The sequence below is a fragment of the Prinia subflava genome, chromosome 2 (assembly GCF_021018805.1).
Source record: "Prinia subflava isolate CZ2003 ecotype Zambia chromosome 2, Cam_Psub_1.2, whole genome shotgun sequence".
NCBI classification, from domain to species: Eukaryota; Metazoa; Chordata; class Aves; order Passeriformes; family Cisticolidae; genus Prinia; species Prinia subflava.
Genome location: NC_086248.1, coordinates 39,854,346 through 39,881,826, shown reverse-complemented (window position 1 = coordinate 39,881,826; position 27,481 = coordinate 39,854,346). Strand labels below are relative to the sequence as shown.

The 27,481-nt window shown below is 35.0% G+C and overlaps 1 long non-coding RNA gene across 2 annotated transcripts in view; it reads right to left on the bottom strand.

Moving 5' to 3' along the window:
- The window catches only part of LOC134547714 (uncharacterized), a 132,665-nt gene extending 105,900 nt beyond the window's left edge, over window positions 1-26,765 (bottom strand). For both annotated transcript variants that reach the window (XR_010079571.1, XR_010079572.1), the window contains exon 1: window positions 26,673-26,765. This is a non-coding gene — a long non-coding RNA (uncharacterized LOC134547714). The remainder of the gene's footprint in view (window positions 1-26,672) is intronic.
- Between the last annotated feature and the right edge of the window lie 716 nt (window positions 26,766-27,481).

The window sequence follows — 27,481 nt, the reverse complement described above, 5'->3', positions numbered from 1 at the left end:
AACAGCAGTTGGATTTCAAAGCACTAGATATGAAGAATGCAGGTCAAATTGTCAAAATGACTTCTTAGTTGCCATTCAGGAAAGGTTTCGAAGACACTGCAGACAATTTACAGAATCACAAAACTGTTTATGTTCTCTTCTTGAGGTCAAACAACCTTTTAGCCTTTCTAAGTGGCATGAAAGGTCCAATTCCTTAATCATCCAGAACTGGCCCAAGCAGTCCAGAGGTATGTCACCAATGATGAGTAGATAGCAAAGAACACACTCCCATCGTTCTGAAAATGGCACCCCTAAGGCAGTCCAGGATATTCTTAGTGCTGTGGTTTAGTTGACAAGGTGGTGATTGGTCAAAGATTGGACTCTGTGATCTTGGAGGTCTTTCGCAACCTTAAGGATTCTGTGATTCTCTTATTGGCCTTCTTTGCTGTGATAATGCATTTCTTGTCCATAATGAGCTTGCTGTCTACCAAGGCACTAATGTCCTTCTCTGCTGAGCAGCCTTCCAGCAGGCCAGCCCCTAGTGTGTACTGGTGCCTCAGGCTGCTGCTCCCCAGGGGCAGGATTTGGCATTTCCCATTATAAACCTTCATGAAATTCATCTCAGCTCCATTTCTTCAGCCTGTCTTCTGCACACCACTCAGTTTCATATCCTCTGCAAACTTGCTGAAGGTGAACTCTGTCCCATCACCCAGGTCACTAATAAAAGTGTTCAGCAATGTTGGCCCCACTACCAACCCCAAGTGGACACCACAAGGTACATAATTAGTGACTCGCTTCTGGATGGACTTTCTGTCACTGATCACAAATCTCTGTGCTTCTGAACTAATCTAACCTTCTCTTTGACAATTTGGCTATGTAGAAACCATTCCAAAAGCCTTACTAAAGATAAACATCAATTTTTCTCCCTTCATCTACAAAGTCAGTCAGGCAGTGACATGAACAGATCAGCAGTTGTCATAGAGAAGGTAGAAAAATAAAAGAAATTTACAGTAAAACAGAAAACAGCACTGTGCACTATTCATGAAATATCCCTGCCTAATCAATACAGCATATAACTCTCATCTGCCTTTTTCTAAGAAAAAAGTAGAATAGTGGTAGAAAAATAGAAAAAGGCAACAATAGTCAGAAGCATGGTAGTGCTTTAAAAGAGAAAAAAGGACCTGAAATAGAGAGCATGGCTGAGTGGCCATATAATAGGAATCCAAAGTCATAAACAGAGGGGAAAAAGAGGAGGCTGGAATAAATCATTATGTCTCCTAGAACTAAAATTAGAAACACTCAGTGACATCATCAAACAATAGATTAAAAAAAAAGTTCTGCTTTTTACAGCACGTAATATGCTATGGAGCTGCAGATTTTCTTTCTGAACCTCTAGCAGCATAAATCACTTCTGAGAAGGACTAGACTAGTTGACAGAGAATAGGTACATCAGCAGTTATTAAACACAGCAGTCCAACTGCAACCTCTCACTTCTGTAAGCCCTAAAGCACTGATTGCTGAAAATGCTGGAGTGAAAGCAATCCTGTATGTTCTTATTGTCTTCCTTAAGTATCCACTACCCATCTGTGTAACAGACAAGGTGCTGTACTAGATGTATTTTTGATACAACTTATTTTGACCATTCTTACGATTATTTCCTGTTAACTAGACCTATGAACTATAGAGAAAATAAAAGTTACAGCCCTGAAACTCTGGGTTAATGACTATAACTATTTAGTAAGGCTGCTTTTAGGGCTTGCTCCACTGAATAAAATTGTCTGCCTTCACACAGTGTGCCTGAAAGTATAGTCTGAAATTAACATGATGCATACTGGCTGCCCTGACAGCAGGTCCTTCACAGGCTTGGTACAGATTATCAGTGGATAACAGAAATGGCATAGGAGAGGGCCTTTCACAGCCATGGATCTGCACCAAATAGTGCAAGGCTCTAGAGCAGAAAAAAAACAGTCTATGGAAATGCATGTCTGTAGCTAAAGCACTGTCTATTATCTCTTCGCTCACCCCTTACTTTCAGCTATTTAGTCAATGACCTAACTTTAGAATAAAACTTACTTTTGTTTTGGATTCATGTGCTGGGTTCAGATACCAAAGGACCCCCAGGCATATTCCACTAACTTTTTTTACCCATTCTGATAATACTCCATTTTTGAGGGCTACAAACTCTGGGGTAGAGAAACAAAAGGAAATTCAGTGTACACATGATAGAATGGTCTGCCACTCATTCTAGGGGGATGCAGTCCCATGCAGCTTAAACTTGCAAAACACTGGAATAGTTTTGGCTGAGATATCTCTATCAGAGTACTTGTTTCAAGATGTCAATATTGAGGAAAATCTCTATACCTAATACCTAAAAAAAAAGTCATAAGTACAAGGACAAAACTGTAGTATAAATCCTAAGAATTTGATGTTTTATAGATTTCTCCTGATATAAAAAATAATGGTGGATTTTTTTCCTTGCTCCCATAAAATTGATTCATAATATATAATAAGATCTACATTTCATAGTTTGGCAGCTGGCAGATAGTTCATGAAAAAGCTCTTCTTTGGGATTTTTTTCCAGGGCCTTGTATTCTTGTTGACAAGCAGACTTCAACTGCAAGAATCTGTTCTTGGTTTTGGAGGGGATTTGCAGTACCTCTTTCAACCAAATTATTCTGCTATAGAGCTTCTTTTCTTCATCTCCCAGTTACAGTTCACAGTCCACTTACACAGCCACTTCCTCCCTAATTGTGCAAAGTTAGCTTTCTCATTTTCCTTCTCTTTATCACTTTATCTTCCATTTATGGCTAGGAAATTCACCAGTTACCAGACTTTTCCAATGATCCTTCTCTCATACTTGTCCACATGAACTGGAGAGAATGTGGGCTTGCCAGCATGATGATTCCCTAGCTTTACTCAACAGACTCCAAAATTCATATCTTAAGATGCCAAAATCTACTGAATGCATGACCACAACAATAGATAACTTGAAGCAGCAAACTGGTTATTGAAATTGCACACCATTTAAAACTTGTCTTTGGAATGTCTGTGAGGAATCACCCACTAGAGGTATTAAGCACCTACAAAATAGAAGAATTTTTAAATACTACTATCCTTTTTCTCTCCATCTGTAAAAAAAGATGGTTCAGTTACTGAGCTTGAGAGGAGTGACACTCCTCTCGAGGAAGGTATACTACTCAGACTCTATAAAACTCTATTGTGTTCCATTTCCTCATGTTGCACTTTTTTCACAAAGAATTTCCCACACCCTTTCAAAGCATGCTTTTAAACCATAGGTCTTTTCGGTTAATCATTAACTTTTCTTTCATAATAAGCTGCAATTTTTGTGTTGAAAAACCAGGTTTATATTTTTTTCTGTTTTCCTTCACATTTAAAACTTAACAAAAGAGACCACTTTTTTCATATTTCTGATATTTTCATACACAGTTTCATTTACTATTATCACTTAGAAACTCAAATTCGAGAAAGACACCAGTAGCTTAGGCATCATGGTAATTTTATGAGGGTTCCAACCACAAAAATTGTGATAACAGTGCTTACTGTTTATACTAGATACACATGCCAACATGAATTCATTTTACATGCATATTGCATTTTTAAGATCCTTGCTATAGGTGTTGCCATAACTTCTTAGAAATTCCAGTAAGGCAATAGTGAAACATTGTCTTAATATTCTGTGATGATAACAGGGAGAGAAGAGGTGGCAGCTCTTTTTTCACACTCAAGGACTCTGGGCTTCTTGTACCTAAATCCCCAGCAAAGTTTCCCACATCTTAAGAAATTACACTTTCCTTGTCAAACTAGTCAGAAGGATTTCATGCAAGTACAAGATCATTATTTTAGCATCTCTCATCCTGCAAAGGAATCTTTTTACTGCCTGCATGTAGGAATGCAGACTGTAGATTAGTTATACAAAGCACTCAGCTCCTTGTTTTGTAGTAGACACTGCTCTGTCTTGTTAAAGCACAAATAATAGGGCTCAAAAACCATCAAGTCACTCAACATAAAAAGAAATCAGTTCTATACAGTCCATTCATAAATACATCAAGTTTCATACTAGTACTGTTTATTTCTGTTATTCCCATGGCCAGTAATTCCTGAATGGGTGTTCCAAAACTGCGTATTTAATAGTCAATAATTTCCTAATTAATAAACTATTTTCTATCTTAGATTTATTAAAAAAATAGAAAAACACCTCTTCTAAATTTCAAATCTCAACTTTCATTGCTAAGTTTGCAAGGCTAACTGGTTATGTGAGCACACACCATTCATTTACAGCCTTTTCTTACAATGAAAGAAAATTAAAAGGGAAAGAGGCTGTAAATGGAAAGGCTGTTATAGATGGATGTCTTCTAAGTGATATATGTGATAGAAATTATTAGCATTAACTGATCTTCATAAAGAATGTACAAGTATAATTCATTATAACAGCTTAGAAGTGCAATTAGTGAACGATAGTGTAAATGACACTGTTGTTCATAGACCTACCCATAAGAGTAATTATATTTTGAAAACTACTTAGTGAAAAATTGATTGCATGGGTCCTATGGGCATAGATAATTGAGATAAAAATATGTAAACAAATGCCCATTAATATATTTTACAGCAGATTTTTATATTTACATGTTTAGCTAGTTTGGAAATACATAAAGAATGAAAATTTTCTGGTGTTTCATTTTGAAGACACATTGAAGTAAGAAAATATTTTATGACTTTGCAAATAACACTAATTATTCTTACATTGCATAGATTCATTTACTTTTTCACCTCACTCTGTCCTAATATTGCAAAACAGTAAAGTTCAGGAAAAGAACAAGCAAACTTGACTATCCTGAATGGTTCCGTTTCAAGGATTGTCTAGTTGTGTAGCTTCAGTGTGGCACATGCCAGGCCAAAACAAAATCTTCCTAGTGGTGGAGTGGTTGAAGTCATTCCTTGGGCAACAGGAACTATATTTGGGGTATGATAGTAATATAAACCATAGTTTTTACATAACAGTAAGTTTGACAGTATTTAATTTTGTATGTGTGTTTGAGAACTTACTTATAATACCTCATTAGCCTGATTCTATTTCATCAACAGGTACTAATTTCCTGTACTTTTTGAGATTTCCAAAAGCTTTTATTTGATGCTGGCATTTTCCTTGGAGAGTGGTTTGTTGTTGTTGTTGTTTTGTGGTGGTTTTTTGTGCGTGTGGTTTTTTGTTTTGGTTTGGTTTGTTTGTTTTTTTGGTGTTTTGTTGTTGTTGTTGTTTGGTTGGTTTTGGTTTGTTTGGTTTTTTTTTTTCCTGAAAATCTTAGTGAATTAACATGCAGATACTTGGTTATTATATAAATAAAGTTTAAATTGAGTTTGAAATCATAGCAAATACTGTATGATGTGCTTTTTCCCCTGAAAATGTATTTATCTGTTTATGAGGCAGTGTTTTCAGCTACAACTTAACTTACTCGGTTGCTGAACACAGGAAAAAAGACTACATCATCTAAACATATAACATCAAGCATTAATTCCAAGAATGAACTTGACATGGAAGGATATGAGACTGATCAAGAGAAAACTTAATGCTGGATAGCAGTGGCAAAATAATTCAGTTTTATGCCCACAGGAGACCCAGTGCAAATTGTTCCTGTGAATCTAAACCTTTCATCAATCAGATGTAAATTATAGCATGCATGACTGGCTGCCTTTTCCATTCTAGAGTTCCCTACAGAGAACAAGAGAGCCAACTGCTACAGAGGCTCAACTAAACTGCAGTCTTTTTGCTCCTTAGAGGTTATATACCAACACATCAGAAGAGACAACATTCACTTGTATTCCACATCAGGAGATCTTACAAAATCATAGAGACAGTGAGTCAAGCCAAAATCTTCTAGAAAAACTTACAATGCAGGGAACCAGGGAGGGGACTATGGGGAGATGTAGTGATACAGTACTAAAAGATTTCCTTGTAACAAATACATTTCTAACTGCATGTCAAAGCTTTCCTTGAGTAGCTGGCTCAAAGAAATAGAACATAAGGGGCTGGATTCTCTTTTTCTTTCAAATGGGAGAGAATTCATTTTCTTCTTAGTAGCTGGTACAGGGATGTTTTTCGGATGAAGTATGAGAATAACGCTGGTAACACACTGATGTTTTAGTTGTTGCAGTCTCTCAGGCATTGCCAATGAGGAGCTGCACAAAATGCTTGTCAGGAACATGGTCAGGACAGCTGTCCCAAACTGGCAAAGGGATACTCCATAGCACAGAACATCCTGCTGAGTATGTACACTGGATGAAGTGGCCCATGAGGGGCCAATCACTGCTTGGGGATGGGCTGGGCATCAGTCGGCAGGTGGTGAGCAGTTGTGCTGGTTTTATTGGGCTGTAGTTCTCTCTCCTTTTTGTTACAATTGTTGTTATGTTTTTGGTTGGGTTTTTTTACATGTTCTGACCTCGACCCATGAGTTTTATTTTTTTTCCCCGATTCTCCACCCCATACATCAAAGTGGGGCAGTGAGCTAGCAGCTGTGTGGTACTTAGTTGCCAGCTAGGGTTAAACCATGACAGATAGTCAGAGGAGGATAAATTCTTTATAAAGAATAGATGCATAAGACTTATTTCCAGAATTCACATGACTGTCATAGACTTATATAAGTAATAGGAGGGACAAAACCAGATTTTAAGTACCAAATTAAAAGTAAAGATATTGAATCACCTAGCAGTGATTACCTGAGCAGGAAAACATTACTGTGACTGAACTTCAGCCACAGAGAAGAAAGCTGAATTTCTTGCTGTGCTTGCTATCTACACTCACCTAATTATGGCAGAGTTAATGTATGAACAGACCCTATGATCTGTAAAAGGAAACCATAAATGTCAAGCTTTGTGAAGTAAAATCACAAGACTACTAGAATATTTGAGAAAAGGTGTAGTTTAATGTAGTATTTCTCAAACTTCCTAGTAAATTGTGACCTCCTTTTGTCTCACCAGTCACTATGAAACTTTGAGTCAGCAGCAGCTCAATTTCTGCAGAGTAAAGGCTGCTAACAACAAGCTGAAAGTATTTACATTAACCTAGCTGTCACAGAGCACTGAAGTGGCTGCTTAATTACAGGTGGTTAGCAGTTAGCCAAGGTAAACAGTTGCACCTCTTAATTGTCTCACCTATTATCACCTCTCACTCCCCATATGAATGCTTCTGTGAACTATTTAGGGACTAGTAATAGATATTGAATGTGGAGAATATAAAGTTTCTGCTCTCATCCTGTAAGTCATCTGACACTTCCACACGGTTTCGTTTCTTCTCCACTCTTTGTTGGCCTTGCCTATTTATATAGTAAAGCTTCTGAAGAAATGAATTCTTGTACATTGTTTCTATGAGATTACATGAGATTAGCATCAGTGTTTCTCAAAACACACTAACAGTACTAACAGGTTCTCAACAATGATGTTTCATTTAACTTTAGTGATTCTAGATAGCAAACCAAAATGCTACAAAGTTTTAGAAAGGTGGAAAGTACTTTGCTTACTTCCGTGCCTTCGCCCTTCTAAATGCTTGTGTTATAACTCACTGAAATATAATATTGCAACATGGTAGCAAGAGTGAGAGCTGGAATTTCGATTGCTAGGGTCTTTAGGTCAAAGGTCTGGCATGAATTCTTCAGTTTTTGAAGAAGACTTATGTTGAGCCAAGAAACATAACTGTAGAAATTGAAGATACGCCTAAAGTTTTCTGAGAAAAAAACCAAAATCAGACAACTAAAATTTTCACTTTTGTGATTATTTCTGAACACTGTAGACCTTGATCTTTGGCTGGCAGGTGGCTAAGAGCCTGTGTGATACATAGGGGTTACTGAAGCCAAGTTGCTAGTGGGCCAACATCTAACTATTAAACTTCTGTTCCAACTAATGTCAAAATTGGAAAGACTCTGCAGAAGTCAATTCTCTGAAAAAGGAAAAATATATGAAAGACATTTGCAATGAAAAGCTGAAAAGCTTTAGCTGTCACTTCATTTACTGCCCCTCCCACGGGCAAGTCTACAACCTCTCATCTACAGATCCAGGGCACTGGTTATTTCCCTTAGAAAAATCCCTGCCATTTTCTTGTATATTTGACCTTTCCATGTATTTCTATCTTTTTTTGATTCAAAATATTAATTGCTTCCTAAGTCTTCCTTAAAGTGAGGTGACAAGAGCTATCTTTCTGCAGGGATAAGCAGCATTCCCAGAATTCAAATAAGTGCTATCTTCATTTATTGATTCCTCCTACATTTTCTTTAACTAGAGAATACCTTAGAGGCCTCCATATTTGAGTAATTTTCTGCAGCTCTGAGATGTTTAGTTCTCCATTTATTCACTTTTGTTTCTCAAATTGAATTAAGTTCTGTATTTCTGACCCCACAGAAGAAAAAGAGATGAAGGTTTCTGTTGCCCTAATGTTTTCTAGTGAATATAAATTTAAACAAGTTGATTTTTTAAGGAACATTTTAAAGAAATAAAATAGTGACATACCTATTCCTTATAAAAATCAATAGATTCCAAATACAGACTAGAACTCTGTGGATCATCTATTAATTGAAATTCCTTTGTTCCAAATCCTGAACCCTAAGGTCTTATGTGAAGGTTTTAAAACAGAACTTCCCTGCAGAAAACAAACAAACACCCACTTTAAAATACCGATAAATTCTTTAGGCTTCTGGGAAGGGTCCTAACACTTGAAAAAGAATAAAAAGTTTAAGTTTCAGTAAGTTTACTGATATAACCTCTCTGTTCTGCCTTTTAGCTGACATTCTGGAGGCTCAGTTCTATCAGGAGCTCTGATAAAGTGCTATTAATCTCTTCTTCCCACATAACTATCTTCTTGCTCCTCTGCAAAACCCAGCCAGAAAGTTATTGTAGGTTTTTTGGTGACCAAGACACAAATCTTCAGCCTTTGCATTTTTTTAGCTGTCAGTCTAGACCCACACTACCTCTTGAGTAATATCAAAAGCAGCAGCTTATGAGATTCATAAGCTCAGATGTCCCCCTTTTGCTGTCTTTAGTTAGCTCTACAGCCACTTTGCTTTAATTTTCCAAGTAAAATAAAAATAAAATTAAATTAAATGGGACTTTGATTAACACCTAGGAAACATCATTTTCAAAATATAATAATATAAGTAAACATTTGCAAACAAACTGAATAACTTGCATAGTCCTCATAAGATGTAGTATCATCCTGTGATGTCAAAATAATTTTTAATGATCAAGAAGAAGCTGTACAGGAGAAATACTCTTTTTCTTGATTTCCTCTAAAAAGCTTTCACCAAATATTCTCTACAAAGGCTTATATAGAACACGTAGGAATAACTTATTGGGTTCAGAAAGTGACTTTTATTCAACTTTACAATCCTTTGGGAAAAGTATATATGTATTTACATAGATATTTTGGTATTTTTGCCATATTCCAATTAAATTACTTTTAAATGTTTAAAATATCTCACTGAAATCTCTCATGTACTTTCTGAGTGTCATATAAAAACCTACCTATTACTCTCTAGCTTCCAAACAAAGATATTTTCATCTCTGGGTATTGAAGAGAACAATTGAATGAAGTCATTAATTCCTTCAGCAATTTAAACTAAGAGATACTGTTTTTATATTTGTCTCAACACTAGGAAACTGTATGCCATGCTCATTTAGCTTATGAAATTGTCATCAAGTTAATGTACAAGAGTAATGGATACTTCCTTATTTAAGTAAATAATGCAGCCCTTAAGAACGGAAATTACGAAACCCAGGTTAGTGAAAATCCATGCAATCTTTGAGTTCTGAGGTTTAAATTTCTCTATCTTTTCCTCTAAGATTAGGACCTCAACAACTTTCTCTTAGTTTTTAAATTGTTGTATATGTATCATGCTGATCCTCTCCAGGAAAACCTTGGTATCAGAATCACACTAATGTATTACAAAATCAGCATTTTCCAAATACACCAGACTTCAAAATAGCTGGCAAATGCCCAGTCATTTTACTAGGGTGGATAACATTTTCAGTTTTAAGTAGACAACATGATTAGGCAAGAAATGCAAAGAACATATAGCAAGTTACAACGTACCAAAGTAAGAGAACTTTAGAAGAACTGCTTGATCATAGTTGATCCTATAACCTTGTTTCCTCCCCCAGGACAAAGCATAGTCCCCCAGAAACCTAGCAGAAGGCCCAAAACCAAAGCACAGTACTGCATCAATACCTCTGACTTCAAAACCACAATTCTTACACTTGCAGATTTCACTCAAAAATCTAGTTACACTCACTAACCTTTCAGAAGTTATCCAAAGTCCAGAGGTTTTATCAACAGTTAGAGAAAAATGGTTATTACTGAATAGCTCACTGTTACCATATCTTTTTGATGATGCTTGAACACTCCAGCAAACCATTTCTTTGTCAGCTAATGACAAAGTAGCCAGCTGTAAGACACAGTTTCATAAAGATAACCTCTGAATGGATTGGAATGAAATCCCTTCATGAGATCTAGGAATCTAGGTTATCAGCATCAAGGTTATACAGAAAATCTCCCACAATGTCTGCCCTATGATGCCTATAACCTGTGTTTTCCCTGGGGGAAGGGGTTTAATTCCTCTTTTTTTTCCTTGTGTTTCATTTAATGTGACTCAGATTTTAGGGATTTTGTAACTGTTTACTTTACATTTTGCTATTACAATACTTGTCACTTAAAATTTCAAAATTCCTGCAATTTCCACTTTTATTCATACATTTTATCACAGACTATATCTTAAGAAATTCTACCAGAGGCTTCTGTTTATGATCCATTCTCAAAAGTAATATTACATTTTTGAAAGCCACTCTATTATGATCAACTTACATTTGCTCTTGGTTTAATGGCATATTGTTCAGGATAACTACTAAAGATACAAGAAACTATAAAAATAAAATAAAAAAAATAGAAGCATGTGGTTTTACATGAAAAAACACAAATTAGTTCCACTGTAAAAAAAATTAAGTTATTAAAGTTATGCTTATTCTCATTGAGGAATAACAGAAGAAATCACAGGGATATTCATAACTGTGAGACTAAAAAGCTGAATAAAAATTTTGTGCACATTTATCAAAAACACAGAGTTGTTCCAAATACTCCTCCCTCTTTCACCTTTCCTCCATTGAATTCCTTCCCTGAAAGAGACATCAACTCAAATGAAAATCCATATAGAGAATATAGACCTGGAGTCACTCAAGTACACTTTACTCATGAGTTGGATGTAAGCCAGCTCTAGTCTGGAAGCAATTTAAGCACAGTGTTGCATGCAGATTTATAAGCCCTGCCTCTCAATGTTGATGTTCCCCATGATGTTCACTAGAGGCTTTGCCACTGTTATTTATTTTATTTGGAATGCACTCAGATGCAATGGTGATGAGCCACAGTACTAAACCCTGTGAGAGAGAGTGACAGAGTGTGAGACAGAGACAAGAATGAGAATAAAGGCATTTTTATTATATTCATCTTAGTTTAAAATTCATAATCCTGAAATTCTCTGAACAATGAACTTAAACTACAGTCAGCATTTCAAGAGGAACAGATTCCTCACATGAGCCTCTTGGTGTGTGATGCCAAAAGGTCAAAAACATTGAATACGATTTAAATGTGTAAGTTGAGAGTCTGAAGAGACACCACACATTCTGAAGTAGTGTGAGAAATGACCACAAGCCCTTTTAACACTAGTCTCTGTCACAAAGCAAATTTTCTCTAACACCAGTCTCCTGATTACACTTCTCTATTCCACTAGTTAAAAGTGGAGGGGAGGAAACTGCATCCACTTACAGCCCGAATAGTCTCTGTTCTGCTCTCAAGGGACCTTAACATATCTGGCTTTGGGCACCTAATTTTCTTCCTTTACTTTGGGATGCTGCAAAATTGAGAAATAAATCATAATATATATTTTATTGTAGTAAATGCTTTCTTAATCTATTCATTTCACACACATATAAAGAATATACCCCACACTTACATTCTGTTTCTCCTTGTGCATAAAATTGCCACAAATAAAATGAGAGCCACTGTTTATTCTTTATATCAGATAAGAAAAAAGTTTTAAACCTTTTTATGGAGTGATAAAATAGAAACAAATTTCATAATTTATGGTTCACAGGATGCAACGATTGACATTATATAGAAATTTAATCAGTCTTGCAGAGCTCACAGACATATCACAGTAGGAGGTTCTTTTGACATTTCATGGAGAACTAGGCAAGATGAGGTACAATATGTGTGCATATTTCAGTGTGTTATGTGTTTTCTTAAGCTTTTATCCTTTCAGGAGTCACTGTCATTTTGAAGGAATCATCCCTTAAGAAATTCTAAATACATGAAAGACAAACTTCAAGACTTATTTTGAGCAAAACAGAGTTAGAAATACTTACAGAGGTAGCCAATTCCTTTCTGATGGGGACTTCAGAAAACTGAAGACACTTCTTTAACACCTTTTCTATACCTCTTGAAATCTGTCAGGTGTACAGCACCTGCCTGTAGTCACATAATCAGGCTACAGCCCTAATGTCATGCAGAGTTATGACTGGGAACATTTAGCCACAAAGTCCAGCCAGGGTGCAGGATGAAAAAGTCAACTCAAAGCCTTACCCACCCACAGATACCTAATTTCTACACTCCAAGCAACAAAGAACAGAGCTTGAAGAAGGGCCTATAAAACTATTATTTTCACACTAAATTTTAGTAGTCTTATTAGCAGTATGCTGGTTTCTATGAAGAACAGAGAGTGCCATAATTTTAATTCATCCAGCAGTATTCCATTATTGTTGATGCCTCTGAAACAATTTTATATTAGAGTGCCATAATTACATTTATAACCATTTAGTAAACCTACTTATACATTATTATGATATAAGTGCTTGTTGGACAAAACATCTGAAGTCTCAGATACTTTATCATAAGCCAGTGATTATGAATGTTTTTCAGAAATTCTCATTAGTAATGTAGAAAGCCACAAAAACCTTTTGATCATGTTATCTGATACATTATTAAATGTTTTGCTGCTATTATCACACTAATAACCTAATTTTTCTCATTCTTCACCATTTTTTTTCTCATACCCCAAAGTTGTGGGTTAAATATACACTCAACAGTATTCACTTTTTTAATAGAATCAAATTCTACCTTCACAGAGCTACCTTAGGGAACAATGATAAATATAAAACACTAGAAATAGCTCAAAAACACATATCTGGCCATATAACCAGCTTAATACAATACTTCTCTATATTATTAAGTGACAATCTTTTTTGAGATCATGAAATAGGAACAAGAATCAAAGCCCTAAATTACTCTGAGTGGAGCTGGATGAAACTTTATTAAAGTTTTCTCCCAGTAAAAAATATGCAGCATTTATTTCTTTGTTTTATTTCAAATTAAAACTGTGTTCTCTTAAATTGCATGTAGAAAATGTATCAACCCAGTAAAGAGCCCAGTTACAGTTAGCTAATGATTAAAGGCTGAGGCTGGGCTACCATTGACTGATAACTAGCTGGAGAGGTTTTCATTCCTCTGTGCTATGTTCTCAGAGACATCATGAGCCATAGATAGAGCCATAAATATTGCAATAAACCCACAAACACAAAAATCAAACCCAAAAGGAGTTATGTGGTAAAATTCTGGGTTAAGCAAGAGCAAAGACAAAATTAGAGATTTCAAAAAGTAAAGGTATAGATGAACTCTTATATTCTTATATTAGATAACGTTGTCCTTTTATATCCTGCCAAGTACTATAAGCTTATTTGGTTATAGACAATCAAGAAAACTCCATTTTCAATTAAAAATCCAACATGGTCATAACTTTTTTTAACTTGTTTTTTTGGTTCAATATAACTAAAAAAATGGTACCAAAACAATCTATTTAAAAAGAATAGAAACCAGTCATCTTAAACATACTAATATACCAATAAAGGTTAATTTTTTTCAAGCTAACCTTTTCCAGGATAAGGTATCAATTCATTTCAAAGGTTTTGTGTGGCCTACAAAAGTCCACCGTGGCTCCAGTAAACAATTTTTTAATACGCCATTGTTAGACCTGGGAATTTGCAGTTTGGGTCCACGTGTCAGTATTCGTCAACAAAGCACAAAACTTCATCTGGAGAAATAGAGCATGAAATCACTTTCTCACCCTGCTTCTGTGCATCATACCTAACAACACTGAAACTTAAAAAAATCCCACACCAATATTTAAGTGGTGTAAAAATAAGTTGTCAAATTATTTCCTCAACTCAATATCAAATCCAGAAGTACACACACTTCTGTTAACAGCTTGAAATGTGAAGACTTTATTGCAACTGCTACATTACCTTTACCTTCTATTTTACATAATTTAAAAAAGCTAAAACAACCTCTAAAAATTAGCATGTTTAAATTCTATTCATCTGTGAGAGCATATTAACAAATAGAGACAAATTTCAGCTGTCTCAGGAGGAATATTCACGTAATAGTGAGAGGTACTGTTGAGCACTGAAGACTTAAATTTGAGTGAAAATACTATCTGGCTTCTGACAAAAGAGGGCTAAGCAAAAGTAACAATCCTTAAAATGTCATTGGGATGTTCATGCAGAAGAAGCACACAGTACTATTCCTCTTTCTACAACTTTAACTTCAGCAGGGCTTCATCAAACAAGCCATCTTTCACTTCATTTCGAACCTCACTTGTGATGTGACACAGCATAAGTGAACAAATTATGAAAATGTACTGTACATAATGTTTTGATTTAGGAAGAGAATTATTCATAAGATTTCTGGTTTCACATATCAGATACACAATTACAATAAAACATCAAAAGTAACATTCTGGACCAACTTGCTTAAGCTGTTGAAGGACTATTTCAGGTTTTTTATTTACCAGCATCCTGCAACTCATAGTTCTCTATTTGTTGATCCGGCAAGATGCAGGTGTACCAAGAGAAAGTCTATCTTAGTTTACTCCTTTACGTGAACATTACAGTTGTATAGAAAAACCACCCTTCAATCCTTTCTTGCTTCTTCTTCTTATTCAGGACTTCTGATCAACTCCATCTGGTTTAGGGAAAAAAAGTCACTCAACCCCCCAAATTATCAAAAAACACACAAAAAAGCTCCAGCAACAACAAAACATAAGCACTGAAGAAGCCTAACTACTCAAGGAGATCTAGGACACTTAGAGATCTCGAGTCTACTTATTATAGAAGCCACTTGTAGGCTTTCACAGTTCTGGAAGCATTTTTCATGCAAGCAAAGAAAAGGTCTCAAATGAAGTTTCCAATGACCCTATTAAAAAGTGACTTAAAAGGTTGCACTTGAGAGTATAAATTTAAATTTAAGTTTCTTCATTTGTAGCTGCTTATTCAGGCCTTCTTTGGCTAGCACTTGAAAAGAAAGATTTATCAGCCAAACTTGTCTTCTTGTCTTCTGCTTTCTATTCAAGTATCCTCAGTCCGGTCTTTAATTCTATGCTTCCTCTGTTTACTCCCTCTTTTTTGTCATTATTGAAAGGAAAAAGGAGAAAACTTTTAATCTCTACTCCATGTTTCCTTAAAGTAAGAGGGAAACTATTGTCAAAAAGTGATAGAGACTGGATAGCATGGTTAGCTGAAAATTCTTGTCATCTGCTCCAGAGATGGAGCCATAATTGTTATTGCTTCTTGCCTGGAAGAAAGGTATAAAATTGTGGATCTTGCCTGATGCCTCTTGCATCCTTAAACAGACTGCTTTAGTCACCAAGGTTCTCAGGCTGGACTCATCCTAAACATTTAATTCATGTTTAATGAGGGAAGCTCTTGCACAATTGTAAACACAGCTAACATTTTTGTGGGAATTTTCAAGTTAAGGTGTTCACATATTGCTTCAAATCCCTAACACGGAACTTGTAAATTTTGAAGGAGATGAAAAAATAAACATGGGAGGAGTTAATAATACAAAATTTGGGCTCTTTGCATTGGATCATTAAGCACAATTAGTTGCAGCACCCTTGTTACAAGGCAATAAGAGTAAGCACTTCAGATGTAATAAAAGGCAGTACATCACTGATAATCAATCTATATTCAGCTTTCTACCACCTGTAAATGCAGGCAATATGTTTCTTTTAAAGAGGCTTGGAAAGTGGTTCCCAGGATACCTTTAGGCAACATGTACTTTTTGAATTAATTAATCACTGGATGTCATCACTGCTCCACTCCACTGCATATGAAATAGCACTTCTCTGGCACTTGAAAATCTTAGTCAGAAGGAGGTTCAAGTAAAACAGTTTAAGATAAATATAACTTCAGTGCAAGCGAGATTAGCATGAGGTAATTCCAGATGAAAATGGAGAAAATATCACTGTAGCTTTTATATTGCAAATGAGTTTCCTTCATTATTTGCATTATTTTCATGTACATCAGCTTAGACGATTTTATTTTTTTTTTTTCCTTTTCATAATATATTGATTGAATGCTCTTTCAGGAAGTTGATCTCGGCAGACACATATTGCAGGAATAAAAGCTTTTGAAGTTCCCCACCAATGTACAATGGCCTAATATTCTGGCCAATACAATGTTTTAGAGTGAAGAAAGACAACATTTTTCCAAATAGGGGTCTTTTTTGTCATGTGTACAAATAGAGGTAGGATACCAAAGCATGAATTTTCACCAGTGACCCTAAGGCAGAATGTGAACCAAGGTCTCCAGAGGGGAAAGGCTAATGCACTAACCTACTGCACCACCAAGTCCCCTTCACTTTCCAATTATCACAGAACCTCTCCTACTGCTGTGACATTCTCCTTGCCACACAGGTTAAAAAGTGAGTTACTGTCAAAAGTGATTAATCTATCAGCTGGCTCAGGAATTCCATAGAATAAAATGAATGGGGCTTCTTTGTCCCAAGTATGGTTACAATACTACAGATTTACTTTCAGGCTTTTTATATCTGAAATCGTGACTCATTCATATGGTATCATGCCATACCAGATTTAGAGATATCTTGTAAGAGGGAAAAACCTCCATGGTATCTCTTTCATAATTAATTTCAGGTTTATAGGTCCTGAACTAAACAAACTAAAGACCTCCACTGAAATTCCTTTATTGTTAATGCATAAGATGATGTACAAGAGGTCTGTTTCTAAATATGTATCCATATTATAAATGTGATCCAAATATATTTTGGGGTTTTTTCTAGCATGCTTTTTAGTTATAAAAAAGTAAGCTATTTACCAACTCAGAAAAGCAACATATACTGAAAACTCAAAAGGTCACAATAGTTTTTTCCCTCCCTAACTTTCCTATATCCTGCAGATCATAAAAATAGGTTTCAAGTGACCCTCTTCAATGATTGGTAAGACTACCTTACTTGTACAAAACCCCCAACATTTATGCCCTGATTAAAATAGTATTTTCACACTTAACAGATTTACTCTAATGTTGAAAAGTAATTTTCCCAAATACTCTTTCAATTTTATGAGATTCCTCCTCCTTGAAGGATTTAATAATTTAGTACTACAGATTAAATAACACTGCCTGGTTTCACTTGATTTCAACCTGTGAACCCTTTTTGCTTCCTTTTTAAGGTTATTGGCTTTATTTTGTCTGGAAGTGTCACACAAGCTTACTAAAGATGCTAAATATTTATGAAGTTCTGGGCCTCAATGGTATGAATCGGTGAATACAAAATTAGGTATTTAACAGATTAACCAAAGTCTCAATTTTATATCAACAGTTAGTTGCAGTTATTCTGCTGTTCCAAAGACTTTCCTTTATCCTAAACTTACAGACACATTCCAGCCTCACTTCAGGGAAAACAAACAAACAAACAAACCCAACCAACCAAACAAAACCCAAACACAGCACAAAACTTACACAGTTGAACTTTAGTACTTTAATACAGATGCTCATTCCAACTGTTCTGTAAATAAGGTCTGTGAGTCAGGATCCTGCACTGAAATTTTACCTCCAACTTCAAAAAAATTCCACACAGGAATTCTGCCAGCAACATTGATCCTACTGCAGTGATATCAGTGCTGTGTCATCACTGTCCTGCCAATCCTTTGCATTTGCTTCATGCAGATTTAGTGGGTATATAACAACTGTTATAAAAATATTCATTTGCTTTTTTCCTAAATACTTCTTTAAAACAAGTTCAGTAAATTTGCTGATATTGATCAAACAGACATCTTAGAATTTTACCTTTATAGCTGTTCTTCAGACATCAACTAATGAACTGTTACTAAAAGAACACTCAGCAGAATCACAAAACCATTGAATGGTCTGGCTTTGAAAGGACTCTAAAGATCATCCAGTTGCAACCCCTATGCCATGGGAAACTCTAATACTATATATTACATGTTGTTTACAACCAAGACTTCACTGCAAAACAGATTCACAACAGAAAGAACAGGAATAATTTCTTAGACGAAAATAACACAGCAAAGACCTCAGGTGCAATTTCCTTAAAAATCCGTCACATTTTGCTTTAAAATATCTAATGCTAATGTTTTGGTCTGAAAAATATGCCGTAATTAGCTAGAACTACAGAGCAAAATACCTTCTTAAAGAAGTTCCAAAAGCTACTTTTTTTTTAATCACCTGAAATATGTAGATAATATGTTGTTTTGATTGCCTATAATATTTAGCCTTCATCAGCTGCACAGAGATTTGCTGTGATTTAGAATCCCCAGAATTTCAGCTAACAACATGTAGTTTCTTTGGAAGAAGGAAAACATTTTAAAATAGCAATTACCCCTGTAATTGCAAATAGCTGCAAGTTTTTGAATTTTTGATTGTCTGATTCTAGGCTTGATTTGCAACATTGCTCTTGATTGCATTCCTCTGTAAATCTGTTGACATTCAGGGTTTGTTGTGGGTTTTTTGTTTGTTTGTATTGTTGGGTTTGTTGTTGTGTTTTGGGTTTGGTTTTTTGGGGTTCTTTTTGTGGTTTCCGGTTTTTTGTTTGTTTGTTGGCTTGGGTTTTGTATTACTAACATTGGTAGAAACTATCACCCAAAAACTGGGGAAAAAGTGAAGAGAATAAGGAAGGATGAAGGTAAAGAATTAAAGGTCTTTCACATGAATATTCAATCTTTTTTTTCAAATGCTTGTAGAATATATTCCAAAGAGTTGTTCTAAGCAGATTTTTAAAGTTACCAAATATTTTTAGTGGGAATGAAAATACCAGTAGTTTCCCTAATAGATTCCTTTCAACTGCTATTCTTTATTTCACTTCACTTCAGAAATGAAAAAACAAAATTAGATCACCAGCTCCAGCTCCCTCCTCTCTGCTTCTAATCCAAAGGAAGGCAGTTCTTCCCCAGGCTGAATAGACATAGTCTTCAATGCATACTGCATATCTGTAACTCTTCCTTGATCAAGCTTTTGGAAAATCTAATTGCATTGATAAGAGCCATAGTAATTAGCATTAGCAGAAGATGATCTGTGAAAGGTTTCACAGTATTTTAGTATCACTAATGGCATGCAGTTTGGAAAGCCCTTTCATATTTGATAGCGCTTTATGCAGTAGTATTTTTACTTCTCAGAGAGGGTAACTACTTATGGTGTAGTGTATGCCAATTTAGCAAGAACAACAACTGACTATTCCAAGTTTTCATAATACAGATTACAAAATAACATCAATATACATAGAGAGTATATGCTATATTTGATAATATTTCAGGATTTAATAACCATGAAGAGACTCAGGGAAATCATAGAATGAATAAGGGTATGCCAGAGACAAAGATGAAAGTATTTTGGGATGCACAGTCTGATGAGTCTTTTATGACAGGATAAATTCTAAAAAAATTCCTTTCACTCTCCTTTTTAGACCATTTTTTAAGCACATTCACTTTTCTATATATTTGCCCTTCAGACACTGTAGGATTGTCTGATGGAATAAGAGAAAAATGGCATCTTTCAGAAAGTGAAGTTGCTGTATCAATATCTTCATTATTTTCCTTCATTTTTTGTGAATTTTCATGTATGTGCAATTCAAAAGTTGAAGAAACTTTTTTGATTGCCCCACATTTGGATTTGTAGCCAGCATGCAAGAGATTGAAAAACAGTTCTTTGTTGACCCTTACCTGCAAGGACAGGAACTTACAGTTTTTTAAGTCTGCTTTGGTAAATTTGAACACAGTTTTGCTCTTCATAATGTTTTGTAACTGCTTTTAGTATTTGTCCAAAAACCATTAACAAAAAACAAGAAGACAGAACTTCTTTCAAAAGTAAGACCCTTATAAGAAAGGTATGGTAGCTATTACCTTCAGGGTTCTGAAATTTACTGAGCATATGGCAATTAACATTTACCTAATTACATGTAGACTTAATTGGGAAGTTTGCCTATGCATTTACTAATATTTGCTCTCCTTAAAAAAAAAAAAAATCAACACATTAAGGGTTAAAATTAGAGCACAACAGAAATATAGTCTTTGATAGGAGAGAACATATTAAAAAAATCCTAGTATTGGCTGCTTCTTACTATTATGAATATTTCTAAAGTTTCAAAGGAGCAGCCTAAAAGCTTTAAATGGTTTAACAGCTGGTAATGGATGTTTATGGAAGGACTTTCATGAATCACACATTTTCTAAACTGTTGTTCTTAAATGTCTAAAACTAGGTATTTTAAAAATACTAGGTATTTAAAATCAGACTGGTGTAAAATTCCCAGATCATGGGCCCTTAGTGGAGTGTATGGCTCCTCATAAACTTATTTTGTAAGAAATATTACCAATAATTCACCAAAAGTTTGAAAAAAAAAAACCCATAAACCTTTAAATATGCCTAAATTCATTGGGATTATATAGAAGAGGCAACCCTTCCTATAAAAAGAGATCACACATTTGTACCAATTTCACCAGTTGCAAAATAATGAAACAGACATAATAGGGCTCAGTTGAGGATCACTAAATTCTAAATGCTCTCATGATCAGATCAGTACTTGCCTTTTTTTTGTGAAATAATAATAAAGTGATTTTTTTCCCCAAGGAAAATTTCCATAGAATCCCAAATAAGATTTTCTTATGCTTTACTCATTCATAAGAAGTCTATAAAGAATGTCGGAATCATACATGATTTGCTTCTTTTAGTCTCCTATATCTATCTAGTTTTCAATATTTTCCTCTTTTGTTTTTATAATTTTATATAGGGTTTTTTTAGTTTATATGAATATACAGTATCTAGTAAAATGGGATCCAGATGGTAATGAATTTTTCATACTAGATAATAAAAAATAATATAATAACACCAGTAGCACGACAGAGCCCTCAGTCTAAACTGTTAATTCCTCTTTTCCTTGAAAAAGGTGCTTGTATCAACTTTAATAATGTGAGAGATATATATTTTTTTTAGTTAATGCCCTCTGTGGACAAGTACATACAATTAATTCACCACCCAATTACAACACGGGGAAATCTTCCAGGTCCTTCACCTGCAGACCATACTAGTGCCACAGTCCTCTTGGCTCTCTTCACGAAGGCCTTCGTAACACCTTGCATGTGCGGTAAGGCAACTGAAAGCCTTTACTTTTTAATAAAATCCAATCTGCCTGTCAAATCAAATTATTGTCTCAGTGACAAGTCATAAAGACAGCTTGAACACACCGTGCGTCAGGAGGAATAATTGATCCCTTGAATATTTTTTCTCATGCTATGAACCCAGTGCTTCAAATGAGAATATCCCAACTATACTTTAGAAAGGTCAGGCACCGCCACTTCAAAGCCTGGTGACTGCAATACACTCATGCTATAAGGAAGAGCAGTTCATATCCACTTCCTCAGATTCATCACCAATGCACTTCACTAATGTGATTAAATCACATGCTTTTTGAGGCAAATGCGTAGGTGAATTTGTATATAGTTAGTAACAGTTTGGATGCAGTCACATATTTTCCTTCAAATAGTCCACATAAGAAATATTCACATTTTCTTTTGACCTTACCAAAAATCTTCCTTCTGTTTTCATGATGGAAATTGACATTCAATTTTAAAACTTATTGTATGAGATATCACAGACATTCATGTATTTTTATATGTCCATTTCAAAAAAGGAAATACCATGTCTCAGCATCTGAAAAAAATATTAGTCCCTCTAGTTTTCATGTTTTCTTCCAGAAGTTTTTTTCTTCAAATTCTTAAGTAGTTCATAATGTGATTTGTAATTTTCTTCTATAAATTGCATGTCTTCTCAGACATGAATGTGAAAGACATAGAAATTAGTATTTTTTACTACTGAGCTGTTCATTTCCATCACAGAAGCAGAAAAAGACATTGTTGGCCAAAAGTCAACATTACAAAGTGTTTAAATGCGAACCTTATGGGAAGGAAAAAGCTTGCTGGCAGGTTTCTTAAAAAAAGGTCTTCCTAGGTAAATTGTTTCTTTGCTGGTCTTTCACATAGAATAGTGTAGGTTCCAAAGAGCCTCCCTGCATATTCACTCCTGTCCCTCCCAGAAAAAATTGAATCTGAAGTGTTTTTTTAATAGATAAGAACAAGATCAACCTTAAAAATGTCATGATATCAAGACAATTTGATAGTGTAGCTACAATGAAGTGTGGTTTTCTTTAGGCAGGATTAAAATCAAATTAGAAAATTTTTCTACAGAAATAAAATGTTCCCTCTCCTCTTTATATCCTCTAATAGGTACAGCAGACCACTCACAAGTAAAGTAGTCAAGATTGCTCTTATGATAAAGTAATTCAAAGTGATAATTTATATAAATACATATCCTTAGATAAAATAAGAAGGAAAGAGTAAGATTTACAAATCAAGCGAGGCATCTGAAATGGGAGTTAGATCAAACAGTGGTATGTAATGTGAAGACGAAAGAAATACATAAGCTTTTATCACTAATACTCCTAAATTGCCTATATGACTGTTCCTTTTTCCCATACATGTCTAAAGCTACAACACACCAACCAAGGTGTGTACTTTGTTACCTAAATACGACTTAAATTCCCAGACTAAAACATTCCCTGATATATCTTCACTGGAGCATACAAGTTCCCTTACCAGACATTTCACAAGGAGCCTTGGCCCTGACCTGCTGTGATGGATTCCCACTGAAGTTCTCCATATATCAAACTCTTAGTATGCAATGTGGAGACTCACATAGCCTAATGCTTTCACAGCTCCAACTCCCTGATTAAACTCTTACACACGTATTCCAAACAACCCCCTAAATGCTTCCAGCACAGCAACCATGGGAGAGTCTCTGTTAAGCTGCAAAATGTGAGTTATAGTGTTGGCATTTCAGTCATCAATATCAACCATTAGTTTCAGATGAGTTTATTTTTGTGCTATTATCAACATATTCTATAATCATAGACAATAAAAATAGCATTTAGGCTTAATGGGAACAGCATATTTACAGGATATGAATTAACTATTGAGAAAAAAAATACTATTGCTAACAGAATTCCCCAACACTTACCATCACAAAATGCACTAACATATGCAAACAAGCTCAAACAAATTCCACATTGCTAATATGGAACTAGTTTATCCCGCAAATACACAGTGTCCCCTGCTGTGATGAAAGGAGGATGTCCCACACATTAAAGTTGTGCTGAACAAAGAAAGAGGTTTTAAGAAAAGACCCAATTGTTATAAAAAGAACAATCCTAACAGCTCAAATGACTACCAAGAAAAGCAATACGGCCTTGATATTTAAATGCACCGTCAATTTGATAATGAAAAAAAAGCATAAGAGGGAATCAGTGTCATATACTGAAAATTATATTATTTGCTGATGAAAGTAACCATCATAAGTCAAACAACCAAGATTTTCATAACCATATTCAGTCATTTCACGACACACAAATCTGTAACTTGTACAAGTGTGTACCCCTGCCGTACAAACAGAAACTACTTCAGCTGCTCACTAAATTAAAGTCTCATGTAAACACTAAAATACACTGCTTAGGGATACATGTTGAAAGACCAGCTGATAGTGTACATCAATCATACATCACACGGAAATGCGGTAGACAGACAAAAATAATTTTGAATTTCAAAATACCATCCTATTGAAATAATCAGGAAAAAACCTATAAACTATGAAAAATTCATATACATATAGTCAGCAATTTGAAAGCACTTCAAATTTTTTTATATTGATTTACAATTTTTAGTACAAATTAGATAATGATTATAACCAGAGAGTTTTTTTAAAAGCTATGCTTCAAAAAAAATTAGTTTTCAAACTTCCTGTTATCTAATAGCAAAAATGTCAAGAATTCATTTTCAAATTAAATTAGGGGACTTCTACTGTTGGCTCATACTAACACCACTTCTAATTTTACAGCATGAATTATTTCTATTGAAAAATAATTTTGATGGAGAACTCCAAATCAAGTTCTACCCTTGGCTTTTCTGAGGCTGAGAATAAATTTTAATTGTAAAGCTCAATGTGTTAATACAGTCTTTCCTTAAAAGTTAGGCATTTTCAAAGAAAAAGAAAAATAATAAGCCATAAAAATCTACCAATATTATTTTTCAATTGAAAAATACTTGTTCCATAGCATTACAGTTTTTTTCTACTTCAATTTAGAAAAAAAAATCAGTATATTTATCACCTCTGCAGAAATTCTAGTCTGGTAATTTGTGCAAACTAAGCCAACTCACATTTTTCAACTTATTTATGTCTGACTTTTTCTTTTTTACCATGTTTTTTTCTGTTCTCTGCAGTACTGCAGGTCTTTAGAAGAAAACAGTCTTCAGAAAAAGGTGGAGAATATGCTCATTATTAAATACCTTCATTATTACATATTGCAATATCTGTCAAGCATAAGAAACCATATAGTAAGAAAATTTACCTCAAACTAGCCTTGAGAACATATTCATCTAATTAATTAATTGAAGATAATTCTCCACACAGCTGTTCAAGAAGTTCAAGTAGTTAGAGGAACATGACACATTGGAAACAACTGCAGCATTCTTTCTTATCTTGCTGTCCTGGAGTTTGTGTTACTATTATACATTTCCAGGACTGCACAGCTTTGCCAGCTCTGCTAGTCACATCTGATTCTTGGTTTCACCTCAGCAAAACCATGGTACCCATGAGTAACCTTCTCCCCCTGTTCCCCACAATGGTCTGTTTCTGGCTCCCTGGTGACACCAGGGGTGGCCTCATTGCCTTGGTGTCTGACTGTTCAGGCAGCACTTGCTGCTCCAGCAGCTGCTCCTGTCTCCTCAGGGAAACCTCGGGAGGAGTATATTGATTCAGCTAATTCATTTTAGGATAGCAAACAATTTTAATGGAGGAAAGATTTGTCATGATATGCAGCAGAGTCTGATTGGAGAATGGATCAAGGTCCCAGTATCAAAAAGAGACTGCTTTCAAGAAAACCATTTTTTAAATGGCATGACCCAAATTCTCTGTTCAGAAAGTGTGGATGACAGGGCTCACCCTTTGCATAAGCAATGATTTCATTGCATTATCACTAAAAGCTCTCTTTTCATATGATCAAGAAAAGAAGACATTTCCAGCTTTAGAATATAACACATACTAATTGCAGGAAGACCAAACCAATAGTTTGCTTTTGATAAGGTAACTGATGTGCTTGAGGAAATATCCATCCAGATTTCAGCAAGGTATTTCATGAAACAACGTTATGTGAAAAGGTTAGTTAAAGCTGAAAATGGTGAGGCAAGCAGTGAAATTGAAAGATAGATAAAGATTGGCTAAAGAAGAAATGTCAATAAGTTGCTCTGACACAAAATATCAGGCTGAAAGACAGCTATCTATCCAGATGCAAATTGTGGCACAAGAGTTATTTATAACTTGGAAATGAAAAGAATAGATTGGAAAAGTAAAAGTTTCTAAAAGAAAGGCCAAAAGAAGATTTCTATCAAAAAAAGTAAATCTTCTAAGATGGACTTTGCTAACTTAATGATGCTAATATGAGAAAATTGGAGACCAAGAAGGTCCCTGTTGGTCTTGAGGTTTAAAGTTTGTCACGCCTATTCTTTTACCAAAATCTGTTCTTTTAACCATCAGTGTGTCACCACATTCTGAATGCAGTCCATACTTCCTTAAGACTTGTTTACCCTTAAATTACCCAAATTCCTCAAACAGATAGTCTTAAAAATTACCACTTATGATCTATTTTTATAAGGTCTCCCACTCTCAAAACTCCATTTAAGCCATTTTCAGTGAAAAAGTAATCAGAGCATTCCTTCACTATCTCCAGATGCTGTTATGGCTTTTCTCCTCTCATTCTTATTAGTAGCCTTTCTTGATTTTTCATCATTTCCTCCTGCTTTGCCTTTTTTTTTTCTTAATACTCATTCGTATTTGTTAACATCCTTGGCAAATATGAGGAATACCAAGTGCAATTTTACATACATTACTTGCCAGATTCACAGTTCAACTTTGCTTTTTAAAATATTAACACTGTAGATCTGAGAGAAACTAAATAAACCAGAAGTATATATAAGACTTTCTCCTATGTCTCACCAACCTGAAAAAAAAAAAGGCACTAAAAAAGTAGTGGAGCACAAAATTATGGGGTAAGTATTCTGATATTGTACTCTCCATTTGCATATTCTGGGTTTATCTGAAGTTCATCATGTCTATTTCTGGACTTACTGTATAGGAGTAAGACATGTATAATCAACCCTTAAACCAAATTTCTTTCCTGCTCTGTGGGCAGGTGTTCAGCAGGCAGCTGTTCAGCATGCGAACTAAAAATTAAAAACTATCCTTACCTTTTAGGTGAATTGGTGATAAGGCTTCGCTCTGCTGGAAATTGCTCTCATAGACATCATGCACAAGCCTTACAGGCTGAGAGACCAGTACCTAATAAAAAATTCAAAGTCACTGCACGTAATAGGTAATGAAGTGCTGGTTCTAGGCAGCAGCACAGGAACTTCAGGTGTTTGCTTAATATTCACTAAGCATATTCTGAAATAGTCCATGCACATTTTCAAAAATTTCTTTCACATAATGCCTCACTTTTTTCGATCCCATAAAAACACTTGTTCAATAATATCTACTAAGTAGCTGGGCCTGGGGAAAAGGTATCATTTGCACAGAAGAATTAGGAAGACATTTAGTAGAAAATGACGTGTCTTTGAATGCAGCATTGCAGCATACTATAAGGCAAAGCGAATTAATGTTTGCATTACTTATATTTCATTTGCAGAAGAGAATTTGAATTATTAAACATATTTAAAGCCTAACTAGTGCAGACAAGCACATGAAGAGGCTAACATGCAATGATCATATACATACATTAAAAAATGGAGTGCAGTTAATGAGCTTCTGAAATAGCAAAATAACACAAATCAAATAAAAGATATCTTTGGTTTTACCAACTAATTTTTTCTCACATTTTTATTCACTTAGCTTTCACAATTTTTCCCACCCAGCCGTCATATACTGTAAACTTCTAATGGATGGGTAAGTACAAAAAAAATAAAATATAGGTGAAGAAAGAAACTATATCATAGGAATACTATGGTATGAAAAAAAATGGGCTGTACTGAGGCTCCCATCTCTCAAGAACAATAAAATC